At 41.9% G+C, this 15,664-nt stretch overlaps 1 protein-coding gene across 2 annotated transcripts in view; it reads left to right on the forward strand.

Moving 5' to 3' along the window:
* The window catches only part of LOC119016924 (oxysterol-binding protein-related protein 10), a 70,155-nt gene that overhangs the window by 46,562 nt on the left and 7,929 nt on the right, over positions 1–15,664 (forward strand). The window lies entirely within an intron of this gene.

Consider the following 15,664-nt stretch of genomic DNA (forward strand, 5'->3'; position numbering starts at 1 on the left):
GCTTGATTTCGCTCTTCAGATTTGTTCATGTTCAGTGTTGGATACGGATTCAGATGGAGGCTTCTTCATGATTTCATCTGTATTTCTGCACGTTTTCTGAACGCTTACAGATATGAAACCAACGGTGCAATGAAGTATTTGATGTCTAACTTTTCAAAACGCCCTTGAAGAACACCAACAAAGGCAATTTCAAAGTGGCTTTCGCTTTGAAATGCTTGAAAACAGAATGAAACTGACTAAATATTTACTCTGATGGATTACCTGCCTTTCTTTTAAAGCTCTGTAAGTTGATTTTCTTGCCCGGGTGAAGTGATTAAAACTGAAAGGCTGCTTTGCAAGATAGGAAAATGGTATGAAAAATCTGAATGAAATAAACCATTCACTCGTTCTTAATTCTCAAATTTTGTCTGTGTGCCAGGTGGACTGACATAAATCTGTGCCAGTGATGATATGAAGGCGACGATGCGCTTCACTCTCTTTTTTATTCTCTTATGTTTGCCCTCGTTGCCCAGCAAAGGGAAGCACTCAGTTTGTGAAAGTTTTGACAGAGCCGCTGTCAAATAAGTGGGTCACACAGTATAAAGCTGGAACTGAGTCGTTCCCAGGGGGCACTTCGTGAATTCTCCTGCCTGCTGCAGAGAGAGGGGCTGTCTGACTGTCTGGGCCACCCTGCGTCAGTGACAGGAAATGGAGGTCAGCTGACACTGACATAAATGTGTCTCAGGAGAGAGAGAGACAGAGAGAGAGGGAGGGGCGGGTGAAAGTGTGAAGAGGCCAAGACTGGATTTGTCTTAAATGCGTCATATCATGCTCATTTTCAGGTTCATAGTTTTATTCTGGGTGCGTGCCGGAAGATTTTTACACACTTTGATGTTCAAAAATCACATTTTCCTCATACGGTCTGTTGCTGCAGCACCTCTATTCATGCTGTCTTTAAAGCCCCCTCCCCTCACCAGTGGTTCTTCTTGTTTAATACTTCATGCTCTTTCTCAAACAGAGTTTTGGGGTGTGGTTGATAGACTAAATCCATCACCATCGCAACTTGACTGCCAATTTAGCGAGATCAACATCATGCATAGCAATAGCATGGATCGTAGCATGGGTAGCGCTCGCAAACCTTGTGTGTTGAGGAGCTGCAGTTTATTCTTAGGCAAACTGTAACCTGCACTGTACATTTACAGCTACTAAACAACTTCTACAGCTTCTCAAATTATCTAGCTCGGTGGATAACTCAGATTCTACTATAGCTGTACGCCATTGTTCCATTTTGGTGACAGCTAAGGAGCTAACAAACCTACCTACCTTAGTTGTTGGTGTTGGTGACGTGTGTTGAATGAGACGATGTAGTTCACTAAATGGTTCAACGCAAAACTATTTTACTTTATTTATGACAAACTGCGACTTCATTGACTTGGAATATTATCTTTTACATTTACAAACATCATATGTGTAGTTACATATGTGTCTCGATTCACGACCATACAAAGTTTTTCCTGAAATAACGTCCCATGGAGTCCACACATCACACAACATGGCCGACGTAAAAAATGCCAGTTGTGCTGCCGAGGAGCTCTGCCAGTAGGGGTTGCTATAGCAACAGGAGGTTCAATTAAAATCCCACTGCAGCAGTGCAAAGGTTTTCTCATTTAAGCTTCGTGTAAACACACGTCGTCTCTCTCTAGCAGCTCCGTCACATGTGTCGCATTGATCTTTGCTTCTGTCGTCCTGTTAGCTGCGAATAACCAGGCGGAGATTAACGGGGCAGGTTTCATCTCTCACCCTCTCATAATTGCTTTTTGTCGAGTGTTACATGTGTCTGTGTTGTTTCACTCTGAGGAAAATCGGCCTGCTGTACACTTTCGTCGAGGCTTGTATAAGTCGCAAACCACGAAACAAAAGTATGGAGTGCAGGGAGGGACATTTCACCCTTGATGCGAGCACTGAATCGGCACCCTTCTTAAACTGCCGCGAGGGACTTCGCTGTGCTGGCAGCGGACTAATCCAGAAGGCACAGAGATGTAATCTGTCACGTTAATGATCATTTTCTATTGACATACGAGTGTAAAATGGGTATTACGGCGTGGCAGTGTCAACCCATTTACAGCTAATTGTCAAGCTGTTCAGCATACTTCACGAGGCACAATTAAGAGCAGGAAAGGGAAGGCAGCTCATAATGTGATTTGGCACCTTTAAAGGCGTTTCTGACAGTATTATGGCAGCTATGATTCAGGGGGGGCTCAGCCAACCGACTGCACTGACATTCCTGCCCACCTCGGTGTGCTATTAGGATACTGTGCTCCAATAATTAGTGGTGCAAAGCCATGCCTGTCATACAATAGGAGACAGACATTGAGGGGAAATAGAGAGAAGACTGTCAGATATTAGATGATTCAAACATTTCTATGGAGACCCATAAGGGACAAATGCTGTATATATAATGTTATATTAACAGTGGCAATAAGGACTATGTTTAAGCTGGTTGTGGTTATAGACTCACAGATATTCATCACCCAGTCACATTTGTGCAGCATTTTAGCATCTTTCGGCTAATTGTTTTGGTTTTATGGCGCGTTACGTTACGGCTTTCGTAATCTCTAACTGCTCTCATTGACCTAAATTCGTCAAAAGGTCTCTGATAAACTCTCTATACACCAAACTAAAGTTAGCAACTACCTTGTAAACATACAGTAGTGGAGCATTTAACAGCTGAAGAGGCAGATATTTCCCACAAGAGTTACAATGCGTGTAAATATTTGACTTCAAGCCGCCAGAAACGCAACTCAAAATGAATGTTTCAGTGTTTCTTGTGGCTGCAGGGTGTATAAGTGGTAATCTTTCTGCTCACACAGCTTTCTTATCAAACAAACATCAACATTAAAAGATATAATTCAATTTTCAGTTATTTTTTATTTTTTCCGCAGCCCTGTAGTTTCAGTATCTTGACAGCACATCAGCATCTGTAATTACCAGCAAGACATACTGTTAAGTTTTTTGGAGATCTTACAAAGGATTGTTTGTGACATCTGGGTTAAATTACTTAAAATCTGATAGAATAAACAATCAAGGGAAACACTAAAGTGTCCAAACGTGACACATCTAACACATCCAAACAGTTTTGTGAATATTTTTCCTTGTCCCCCAAAATAATGCAACACATTTCTGTTGACATTTGGTAAATCCCAGTATCCCCAACTAATTTCTTAGGAGTGTGTTCTAGCTTAATGAGTCTAGGCAGTAAATCAGACATTACCTACCAACATTTTTGAGGCAAGAAACACACTGGGCAATATGATGACATGAACTTAATTTGGACAAAAAGAAAAAAGGCAATTTAAAAAAGAGACAAAATAAAATTAGTAATCAGTAATTGAATGAGAAGGTGAACAATATCAGTACTTTTTAACTGTGTTTTATACAGTCCCACTTTTGTTTGTAGCAATTATTTTTTTCCCCAAAAAATAATTAACAGTTTCGACTTACTGTCGGCCTACAAAGCTAAATTCTCATCTTCTCTCTAAACCCCACAACATGATGCCATCAACTGTTTTTTTTTTTTTTTTAAAGCTGACATTTAATTTTGCAGTAACACATTTAAATTTGGACTTTTCTCCCTTCACTTGCTCTGTGAGACTTTGCACTTTCCTCCCGCCTGTCTCTCGCCTCTGCCCTGCAGCTCCAACTGGATTTCATTTGAGTCTTCAAAGATGCTCTGGCCGACGTTTGAAGAAGAAGAAGCAGGAGAGCGGGCAGAGATGGAGGAGATGCAGCGCAGATTGCCAAGACGCATTAGTCCAGCTTGACACTGACGTTTATTCATCTTTTAATGAGATTCAGCAGCACCTTCATCCATCTGATTTACTCCTCGTCCAGGCGGAATGATTGAAAGTTTTGTCTCAGTGCAAAGGAGACGGGAAGGTTGAGGAGGGGCTGAGAGATTTTTACTTGTCTTAAACCTGGACACACTAAAGGTGATGTTTGATGATAATGACGAGCAGAGATTGGAGCTGTAATGATTCATCATGTGTGTGTACTGTTTGGCAGGGTGATGTTGGATGTGCTGAGGTGGATGTTTGCCACCTGGTGGTCAGGAAACACAGTACAGATAGAGTAAACTGCAGAAATCTGTGGGTCACTGAAGCAGGAGATTTGGTATATGATGCCTAGAGTCAAGATATTGTACCTGCATTATTAATGATTTACATAAAATGCCAGTAATTGTCGGTCAGATGTCACCTTACCTCAGGGTCCCTGCTCAGCGTCTGTTCTTGATCCAATCTTCAATTCCTGATCTCAGTTTACCATCCTCCCTGTGACGTCATGGGTCAGCTTGGTTCGCGAGCAAAGAAAATACATTACCCCCGGAATAATATAGGTTTGCTTTTTGAATTATTTAGCACCTCAGTGGTGTTTGATATTCGGTCCTAGTATGCAGCCAAATCACGAGGGAAAGAAATCACGAGGCCGGAGCGTGACTGTGGGTGAAAATGGAGGGGAAATTTGCTGGTGCTTGCACAAATCAGGTGGGTTATTGGTCTGTAGCAGCACCAGTGCATTTCCTCTGAACATATCAGACCTGTCCACTGTGTTACTACAGATATAAGCTGCTGTTGGAGAGCAGGAATTTAATGGCAGTCCTTCTGTCAGAGGCAAGAGAGGGAATTTTCTCTACTTCTTCTGTCTGACATCCATATTTATCTGTTAAAGACAGATTTTATTAGATTTTTTACCCATTTTCTTTCGACCGGGTTGATTTCTTCACACTTAATTCTATATAAAAAAAAACTATAGAGATAGACTACAAAAGAAAATAACAAAGATTTAGTAGTTATCCTCTTGTGTCCTTTGCTGTTTTAAGCTAGAATCTCTTTAAATCTCAGACTTATTCTTTGCTCTTTGTTCCACTAGATGGCAGCAGAGTCCTCTGATACTCTAACCGTAGGAACGACACCAGTCTATTCTTGCAACGGTCCACATGCAACGTCCAGTGAAATAATGAACTGAAATGTTTGTTTGAGCTAAATTAATTAGATTTACACTCTCACCCAAACTCTGTTTTGACTCTATTGTACCTGAGGCTTATTAGCAGGCATAAAGGTCTTGTCAATCTGGGTGAAAACATTCAATAATGAGCTGCGTGTTCTCCGGTCTGAGCTCAGCGAGGAAAATATCAACCCATGACTCACTCCTGGCTCTGTAATCCACTCTCTTTATTGAAGTCTAGATTTACTTCGGGAAACTGGAAACAATGTCTGCCTGTCAGAAAATACTTGCTCCTTTGTCTCTTGTGGCACTTCCATTAGAGACACGAGAAACATCTTTGTCTTTTAAACAAAAATGTCTCGCTATTTTTCACCAAAATAGACAGGAAACGCCACAGGAACAACTTTAATTTGTAATGTGTGTACAAGGACTGCAGTTTATTTTAACTATCAATTAATTGGGCTATTATTTTCTTGATTAATTATTTTGTTTTTAGTCGACAGAACTTCAGCGTGATCTTTTGAAGTCCTTGAATTTTGTGTTTGGGGAGAAGTGAGGTGGGGTTTGTGGGGAAGTTTAGCTTTGCTTTTAATCTTTTCTCAAAGCTCTGAGACAACGACATCTGTGGCAGAAAGTTTCTCTGGTTCTTAAAACTTCCAACAGAGAAAGAAAAGTTTTTTTTTTAGAGTTTCCCATTATCAGGTATAAGCTACTATATATTGTACAGATTTATCCTTTAGCCTTACATTTTGCTGTGATTTGACATTACTTGATGCTTTGCTGGATGATAACTCCGGCTGTGGACAGAAGCTGAAGAAAGTCTCAGAACTACAGTACAGCATGAGATCAGAAGTACTGTCACGCTGGCTTGTGTACAGTTTTTTTTATGTCAGTTTAACTCAAATTGTTAATATAGCATTTACAAGAGGAATCATGATGGACAGTAAATACAAACAACATCAGATTCCTATGATGCATTCAGGCACTTTTGGCAGAATGGGAAAAAAATGTATGGAAACTTGGGATTGTTCATGCATCACTGGATTATTCTTGGGTAGTTTACTTAACAAAAGCTACATCAGAAATTATTATTATTGTATGATTGGATTTTTGTTAACACTTTTTTGTTATATTTGCTAAAATTGTCATTGTGATCTGACAGTAGAATAAGTTACAGGTCAGCTGTCTGTGGATCCACTCAGTGGCCCTAATTTGACTTGCAAGAATATACTGCTCCCAGATCAACATAGCCAATCAGAGCCAAGGGGCGGGTCTGAGAAATGTCAGTCATTCTCGCTGCTGGCAGCTCCCCTCCCTAACCCAGGCGCAGCACCTGCTCTTACCTGGTCAGATACGTTCAAGCTCAAGCCCAAACTGTAAACAATGGTGGAGAACAGACAACAACAGAGCCGAATAATGCCCACCATTGCCCTCGTCAAAAACAAACAAAAAAAAAGATAAAAAAGACTGACGAAGAAAAGCAGTGTAAAAACAAAGAAGTAGACCGTGCAGGAGAGAAAACTAAATAAATAGATAAATATTTATATATAAATATTGAAGCGTCATTTCAGAGGTGGAGGGAGCTGCAGGATTTGTAAGGACTAAAGAGTGATGCGGACTTGGCCACTTTTCTGCTGGACAAGTAAGAACCCCTGCTTGATTTATGTTTAATTCTATGTTTTAACAACAAGGGTAATATGGCCCAGAAACACACTCATGAAAATACAAGGACCGCAGAGTTTAGACTTTAAAGGGACAATTTCTAAGAATTTAAGTTGAAATCAAAATTAACTAAAATTGTCATCATATTAGTGTGAAGTGAGTGGCAGTGAATTCTCCACTTATTCTGATAATTCAACAAAATGAACTCACAAAGGAGTTATTTCTTGCATCTACGTTTTGTTCTGAATTAAAGTTTTTTTTGTCTAAGTCAAGCTTAATTGCCTTGTTAACTTAGCGTAAAAAAAACTTTGTCTTTCCACAATGCCCTCAGATCTTACCCAGTAAGATGTGAAAATACTCCAGCTCTACATGCTGTTTTTGCACCCAGCTGTAAATCGCCTCCATATTGTATCCTAAGTCTTCAACTGGACCTTCATCGGTCCTGGAGGCTGTGTTCAGACCCATCATTTTCACTCTCAGTCTGCTTCACCTCACCAGCTCCAAGGCTGACTGAGCGATGAGCTAGTGGTGGCTAACTACAGCCAAGGATAGCTGTAGCAGTTGTCAGGTACTCTGACGATGTGCTGCCTTCTGTATTTTTTGAGCTACCTTTATATATGCTGAACATATTTCACAAATTACAGTTCAGTGAAGATTTGACTTCAGATCACTGTAACGAACAACAGGACTGTTGTTTGGTTTTGTGTTTGGTGTCTCTTGTTGTATCTACGTGTTGTTTTACTGTTAAGTCTCCACCTTTAAGTCACTCTGGACTCTGGATGACTCACCTCCTTCTGTAATGGCGCGCAGCTTCTTTCATCTTTGTGTGAGGATGTGTGAGCATGTATCTAAGCGCTGTGTCTGCACCAGCTGTATTTTATATCCTCTCATTAGACGCTGTTCTTCTGATGTAACTGCTCATTATGATTTATACATGAGGCGCTCAAACTCGACATCGCAGCCCCACTTGCCTCATTTTTTTTTTTTCTTTTTTGAAGAAGCGGGAGAGATTTGGGGGGTCTGATTCTGGCTCAGTGTTGATTTGCTTTCTCATTCATAACCAGTCGGGCAGTGCGTTTCTCAGCCTGTGCTTTATTTGTGGCGGTTCTGCGTCGTGCGTTGCATCTGGGCCACTTCTCGTCACAGTTTTCTTCTGTTTTTCATACCTGAGAAAAGACTTTGTCACTTCACTGCTCTCTCCTGTCAGCTTCCACGCAGTCACTGTATCGCTTTTGTGTCAGTCTGGTAGATTACACCTCTGCTTCAGTAACGTTTGACTCTAACTCAGAGATTTGTTGTGATTTTGCAGTTGCAGTAGAGGCAGAAAAGCCTGAGGTGATTTTCTATACACCCCCCTCAGCCAGAAATGCTAAAAAAGCCTTACAACCTGCTGTTAATCATCCGCCCAGTGTTGTGTCTGTGCTGTAGTCCTGTGCACGTAATATATTTAGACATTTATGTCCTAAATTGAGACTAAGCAGTGAATGTAGTGCAGTCTGTTCAGGCATCTGTTACCATTTAAATGCCTATAAAGCTGCCAATTAACATTAAATTACTACAGGTCTTATTACACAGCTGCAAATGCATTGCCTTTAAGGGAAATTAACCACTTTGAGGGAAAAATGTGGCATCCTTGTGCAGATTTTTTTTTTGTCTGGATGTCTCTGGGCAGACATATTGCACATTGGCAATTCTGGAGAAAGACAGCTGATTGTTAAATCTCATTCCCCGGACGTCAAATACAGACATCTTGGTTAGAATTTCAGGCCCAAAACTGATGCAAAAAATGTAACTTCACCATCATCCTCTTGAAATGTCAATATGGTGCGTAGGTCTATGACATCGTATCAGTGGTTTGCAGAAACATCACCTGCCAACCTTTTATCCTGACGACTGGTCTGACTGAACTAAGCGCCATAATGAAATCTTGCTCTTTTCTCGACCTTAGCTTTGCATCCCCAGAGCGTTCACATTGTTATAAATAAACCGCTAGACTTTACATAAACGGGCAGACGTAAGGTAAAAATAACCTGTAACTTTGAGATAAATGCCAGATTGGAGCCACGCTGGAAACCCTTAGAAGCTTTTCAGTATCTCTCTGGAAGCTGACATTCAACTAATATCTGACATTTAGACGAGGAAGTGGGGCGTTAATACATACACAGTTGGTTCTTTCGTTGTGAAACGATTGCTTTATTAAATCTTCCTCCTGCAGTCGGCGATTCTTATTCAAACAAAGGATGAGTATAAAGCACACAGACAGCGTTTGTGTAGCGACTAAATGTCAAAATTGGGCAGGAGGTGTTTTTTTTAAGTGATTCTGAGTGTGTGATTGTTAGCGTTACACGCACAGACGTGGCTGCCTGAGGGGTTTCCTGACAACGATGTGAAACAAAACACTCGCAGTCAGCTGCAGGCCTGACAGTGGAAATGGCTCGTTGATAAGAGAGAGGTCAGAGGCTAACAGGCACGACAGAAATCCTTCAGTCGCAGTCGATCTTCAGTGGTGGGAGGGGGAAAAAAAAAATCAACATTTCAGGCAGTCAGAGACGTCGCTGTAGCCGTATATGTCTCAGTCATCGCTCCGTATGCTGTAGTTGCTGGATCTCCACTGTTAAATCATCCTGATTTCACGGTTCTCTGATTGTGCATGTACTCACTGCAACAATTTGCCTATGAAGAGTAAGTAACTTCCAACTCGTTCACTAAGTGAGCAGGATTTAAAATTGCAGTTGATGATTCTGGGTATTAAACATCAGTTTGCACGAGCTCCTTTCAGTCTCTGTGTCGGCTCGATGCCTGAATGTCCTCCCTCTGAAACACTTTCTTGGATCAGATGCTGATCACATTTAAAACCCTAACATGCAACAGAACAAGGCCAGAGCCAGTTCTCGTGATGTGTTGGCCCACCATTTTAGAAATCAAAACAGTTCATTTGGGAGGAATCGATCTGTTTTTTTCAGGGTTGTTATCCAAGCCAGTTCATTATTAATCAAGGACAGGGAAAATAAAAATTTTCATGTCAAAATTTATAACCAGAGATGGAATATAACTAAATATAATTAATTACTTAAAGTACTGTAGCCCAACACATATCACTTTCCACTTATTTTTATTTTTATCTCCCCTAAAAAAGCCTGAAAGCACCGTGTCAAACAACAGGACTGAAAACAACTGGAACCTTGAAGTCATTTTTAAACTTTTTATCCCGAACCTGTCCCAGCCTGGCAAGTCCTACCAGGTCCCAACGAGTTGGGATTGGGTGTCCATGCTCTCGTGCTTTTTGCAGTACTTATTATTCAACTTATGTATCTTAATTTATGTTCAGACACAGGGTTTAGTGGGTTTTTTTGCGGAATCGTAGAAAAACATTGGAGACAGTTATTCTGCGATTCTGAAGGAACAAAATCCCCAAACTGGTGAGCACCAGAGGGACGCCGTCTTCCACAGCAGAGCAGCACGTCCCCATCTACTTCAGATTTTCTTGAAGAATGTTTTGCTGTGAAACTCCAGAAATGTTTTGTGGACTATGAAACTTTACTTGACTTCCCATTGGCATGGTGTTTATGATTTAAATTTCATTTGTGGAGTTGGGTTTCTGGAGCTATTCAACCATTTGACACCTTCAACACTTCAGGATCAGGGTCAAGTCTAGCAGGAGAAATCACAGCAGGAAACACATCCAACTGATTAAAACCTCGGTTGAGCCGGGTGGAGATTCAAAGAAAATTCAGCCACACCACAGAGCTACCCTCCTCGGTGCTGGTGAATAATGTGGGTTACCGTTCTACGTCTACTCTCTTGACTGCACCCAAGGGAGGAGGAGGAGCAGGAGGAGGAGGAGGAGGAAAAGGAGAAATCCACTTTTCTCTCAAGCTTCAAAGGTAGAGTGAGAAAGAGGACACCTCTGTCGGGGAATGATTTCATAGCAAAAGGTTCAAGAGTTGATTTCTCGCTCAATATACCTCCAGGTTCTCAGAGGGTGTGAGGGAATGGATGAGGATGATGGGCGATGGACAGCGAAGACAGTGACGAGCCCTCAAAGTTTAGCCCGTTCAACGAGAAGCGAAAAGGAGGCTTTGAAGTGGGAGCACGGACAGACTCGCCCCCGTCCAAGCCTTCTGCAGACGCCCACGATTCCCCGCCTCATGACTTGTGAAACAGTGAGAGACAGAAAAGACAAAGAGTAGCAAACAAGAACAGGATGAATGAGGAAGACAGTTAAGGATGAAAGATGGTGATGGTGATGGTGATGAAACAGAATAGCGGATGGCGTGTGTGAGAGGAGCCGAGGGGGCAGGGAGGGGTGGTGAATGGAAGGAACAATGAAGGAGATGACAGTGCGAGGGCGGAGGAAGAGAGAGGGAGAATGAATCAAACATGAGATTGGAGTCAATTAAAAGGGAAAGATGGTGAAGGGATGGAACGGATTCAGAGAAGAAGAAGGAGAAGACGGCAGAGAGGAGATGAGATTGAGGAGTCAGCCCATGAGTTCCTAAAGATACTGTGCAATCCCTCCTGCCTCCTGTTCTAGATACAGGCAAGGAAAGGTGGAGGTGTAGAGGGAGGGATAAAGGCATGTCTAGGAGGAGGGGAGGAGGATGTAAAAATGGAAAGAGATGCAGGGAATCACGCCAGAAGGATGACGGGAGGATGCAGAGGGAAACGTCACTGGGACTTTCCCTGAGCTGTATTTTCCCCCTCCTCTTCCTCCTCCTCCTCCTCCCTATATATTTTTTTCCAGAGCGGGTGGTAGGCAGAGTGGAGAGAGAGAGAGAGACGCTCTCAAGTCACGCACAGCACGGCAGCTCCGCCACTTTAACTCAGCCACTTTGTATGTGCGTCTTTCTAACAAGACCCAGGACTCCTTTAAGACGAGGCAGCTCACTCAGTCAGCAAACTCAGTTGCGGAAGAAGAGAGTTTGCTTTTTTTTGTCAGCGTCTCCCCCATCAGAGCTTCAAAAACCTTCAAGGAAATATTTCTGACAGGTTTTCCATTGAGAGCACAGCTGTTTTAATTGGATTTTAAAGCGGTGTGAGGGGGGGGGCGGTCCGAGGAGCTTTAACTTTCCTGACGTTTTCGCTGGATTTTATGTTGCTCGTCTTCACCTGAGGTCATCCCACTTTCTTGCCTCTTTTTTTTGAGATGAGATCCAGCTTCATGCAGGTGAAGCCTGTAGCTACACAGCAAAGCAGCGTGAGTGTTTACCAGCTGTTTGTGCATGGTGTGCAATCTGTGTTTTGCATCAGAGGGTGAACAGTGAACTTGAGCAGCCTGGGGGGGGGGGGGGGGGGTTACCCCGCGAGCGCTCGGTTGCATTTTAGCAGTAAACATCATTTATCTGGAATGGAAAGCATCGGTTTCCCTCTACGCTGAGAGTCGTTGTTGACTTAATGAATTATAGAACTAGCCGGCAGCTGCTCATTCCTGTGGGAAACATTTCAACATCTTTAAAAGTTACAAGAAAGGTGGAACACCAAACTTCTTCTTCTTCTTCTTCTTCTTCTTCTTCTTCTTCTTCTTCTTCTTCTTCTTCTTCTTCATGGATGTCTACATGAGAGGCGTTATTAAAAAGGCGCCATTTATAATCTGTAACTAACTGCTTGAATAGTGGATAATCAATATTTAGTCTTTCTTTATAGATAAATTATCAGCAGCTAATTGAAACTCTGACTTGGTTGCCAGGTATTCTAATCTCCCCGCCTGTTATTTATCATCTCTGATGTAATGTGTACATTTGGTGGCATTCAAGGGTAATGCCACCAAATGTACACATTACATCATGTTTACAGGATGTGGTGAGCCCTTTTGCATATATGAACAAGTAAAATGTTGCACTGTGGGTAATGTAGGCAGCAGGTTTGAAAAGCACTCCACAGATCTAGCATTGCAGTCCTGTAACCCTGTTGGACTCATTGCGAACAGTTTAAAAACAAATTATCCAACGTGGCGCCTACATTACCCACAATGCAACTTGGAGGCATCCAGAGAGGGCTTCATACTGCTTTTGCCCCCACATATACTGTAGTAATTTCTAAGATCTTTAAACACACTTTAAACTATAAAATTGGTGGAATTACCCTTTAATGTACCTATGAATACAGTGATGTAATGTGCTGAAGTATATTTACAGATTTTGGAGGCAAATATTCTACAGCTATAGATTCTGGTTAACTTCTCAGGTCAAAATATTTAATTACTAATACATTTAATTTAATATTGTGTGAAACACACATTCATAGTCTTGCAACTTTTTGTAGTACAATCAGTCTTTTGATGTGCAGTTTAATTGCTGTTTAATTGTTAGTTGTATGCACCAAATGTAAGGATTAGCTATATATTTTTTTTAAATTGTAGCTAGTTGGTTATGTTATCATTTTAAGCAGAGACTTTCTTTTTGAAAATGAAAGCAGTGAAAACCTTTTCTTTCTTTATTCTTTCACGCCATGTTCATACTCTTGTACGGTACGAGCAGTTGTGCTAACTAGCATCCTGTGCTAGCATCAGCAAGGGGAGCAGTGGATGGTGGAAAAAAGCTTTCTGACGTTTATACTAAACAATGAATCAAGACCATAACTGAGGGTTAGCTAATTGAACTCTCTGCTAACCCAGTGCCAAAACTGCACAATACTGAAGATGTTTTGAGACATTTATTGGTGATATAAACACGACAAAATATCAGAATAAAATGATTTCTTGTTGTTCTGACCAATATTTGAGTCTCCTCTTGTCCTCCTCACACTGTTAAGTCACAGATCCAAACACTCCCTGTTCTTCTTCGTGCTTATTTGTTATCGAGACACGTTGTTTCCTCCCTCTCGACAAGTTAAAACTGCATTAAAAAGTCTGAGCTAATGACAGCCACTCATTGTATCAAGTCCACCCAGTATATCCACTGGAGGGCTTCCTCTGAAACGCTCAGACGTCTTCAGCAGTAATTTCCTGTTGCTGTCACGAGCTTCTTTAATTAGTTAGAAGCGCTGGAACCATAACAGGCCTCCTCCCCCTGCAGTACCTCCTCTCTCTTCCCTTTCACTTCTATATTTATCGCTCCAGCTCCAGGGACTCCTGTACTTGTGTGTTCAAGCATGCTCCCTCGCGCGTGTGTTCATCTTTTGTGTGAAATGTTTTTTTTTTTTTTTTTTTTGTTGGTGCAGGGAGAGTGTGCCCCACGTGGAATTAAAGTGTGAGTGGATGTGCCCGAGCTTTTTGGCGTGCATGCATGCTGATGAAATATTCAGGTGACAGGCAGCCGCTGTGGTCCTAGAAATCTCTATTTCTTCAGCCGCGTTCCTCCCCCTCTTTCTGCAGTGGCATGCAATCATGCTGCCAGGGGTTCAGATTCCCTCTTGTGTTCTCGCTCGTTTTTTCTTTTTTTTCTTCCAGCGTCTTTTTCGCTGAAATGAGTCGTCTGCGAGCTGGAAAAAAGGGGACACACATGCAATGAACGTTATCACTGACAGAAATGGGGGGTGAAGAGCAGCAGGGCGGAGGGGGTTTACGGAGAGTTGTTGTTGCCCACAGGCTCCAGAGCACTTTCTGCATTATACATCAGCCTCTTCCTTGTTTTTTTTTTTCCTCTTCCGTCCTGCCCCAAGTTACTGAAGGAAATATCAAAGGCACCAGCTCTTCTTTAACCTTCACTCGATCCATTTTCCAGTCGAATGCTTGAACACAAATGAAGGACGCGACTTCTGTCCGCTTTTCGACCAGTGCCGATTGTCCCACAGCCATGAAGGCGTTGTGTTGGAGGCGAGCAGGATGCACTGAGGGTACTTAAATAAATATAGTGCTTCCACCGACCATACGAAACACTGAAAGTGGCGTGAAAGGCGGGATGACACGGCCGAATGGAGCTGCGGCGGAACGTAAACGAGGTTGTGTATTTATAGGCCACTTCTGTGGCAGGTCCAACACCGGCCTGAATGAGCTGTGTGTGACCTTATTGTTGGCGCTGACAGAAGAGGATGGCTCCATCTTCCTCCTCTTGGCCTTTTTTTTTCAAGTGACAGGTTGAGTTCTGTAGCAGAGAATATGAGGCACAGTGAGCATCGACGCACTTCAAATAAAATGTAGGGTATTTTCTGCAGTTATGTCAGGGGTTTGGAACCGATTGTTGCAGGTACATACTGTGTGTCTGAGCTGTGAGTAAAGAATGACATTCATTTTCTAGATTTCTTTCTTTTGAATCTTTTTAAAGTGGTTTAAGATGTAAAAATAAGCAGATTGTTTTCCTTTTTCCTTTTTTTCCTCCATGTTGGAGGCGCCCTGTGGAATTTCCTTCATTCACTGTCAAAGAGACACAGTGACTCGTGTTTGTCTTGAGGACTAATGTGTTAAATGCATTTTATTCCTCATCAAACATGTTTTCTTTCATTTTTATCTTTACATTTTAAGTTCCACGCAGTTTGCTAGCTAGGTGGCACTTTGCCCCATTTTCCGCTTTTTTGACCTTGCTGTATGATCGACGCTGCCCCTTTGTGGTTTACTATCCTTTTGCTTTTTATTTTTTACTAGATTCATGACACTTTCGGTAGGCAACAAAGAATATGGTGAACGTTATCAGCTGTGTCAGGAAAAAGGCTTTTGGAAAAGCTCAGAGATTTTCAACTCAAAGTGCCAGAAAACAAGAAATAAATATATTTCCCTGTTCCCAAAACAACAGCGACACACGTACCGAACATTTCCCGCAAAGTCCAGTCGCTGTTTGGTTTGATGTACCCACCGAAATGACTTGGTTAGGTTTAGGAGAACACTGTGGTTTGATCTTTTCAGGGGAGTTACTGTCAGATATAGTATAACGCCATCTTTGTCTTTCAATCTTCTTGCAAACCCTCACATTTATTTTGAAACTCCCCTCTGGTTATCTCTGATAGTTTTCTTTATTGAAGTATGAAAACTGACCTCTTTTTGAAGAAGCTGTTTCACTGGTTAAATGGTGCAGAGTTGTTGTCATTATGTTGTATTCTCATAACCATAAAACAAATCTATCTAGTGCTTCAACCTTTTCATCAAGACTCA

The sequence above is a fragment of the Acanthopagrus latus genome, chromosome 3 (genome assembly GCF_904848185.1).
Source record: "Acanthopagrus latus isolate v.2019 chromosome 3, fAcaLat1.1, whole genome shotgun sequence".
Taxonomy (NCBI): domain Eukaryota; kingdom Metazoa; phylum Chordata; class Actinopteri; order Spariformes; family Sparidae; genus Acanthopagrus; species Acanthopagrus latus.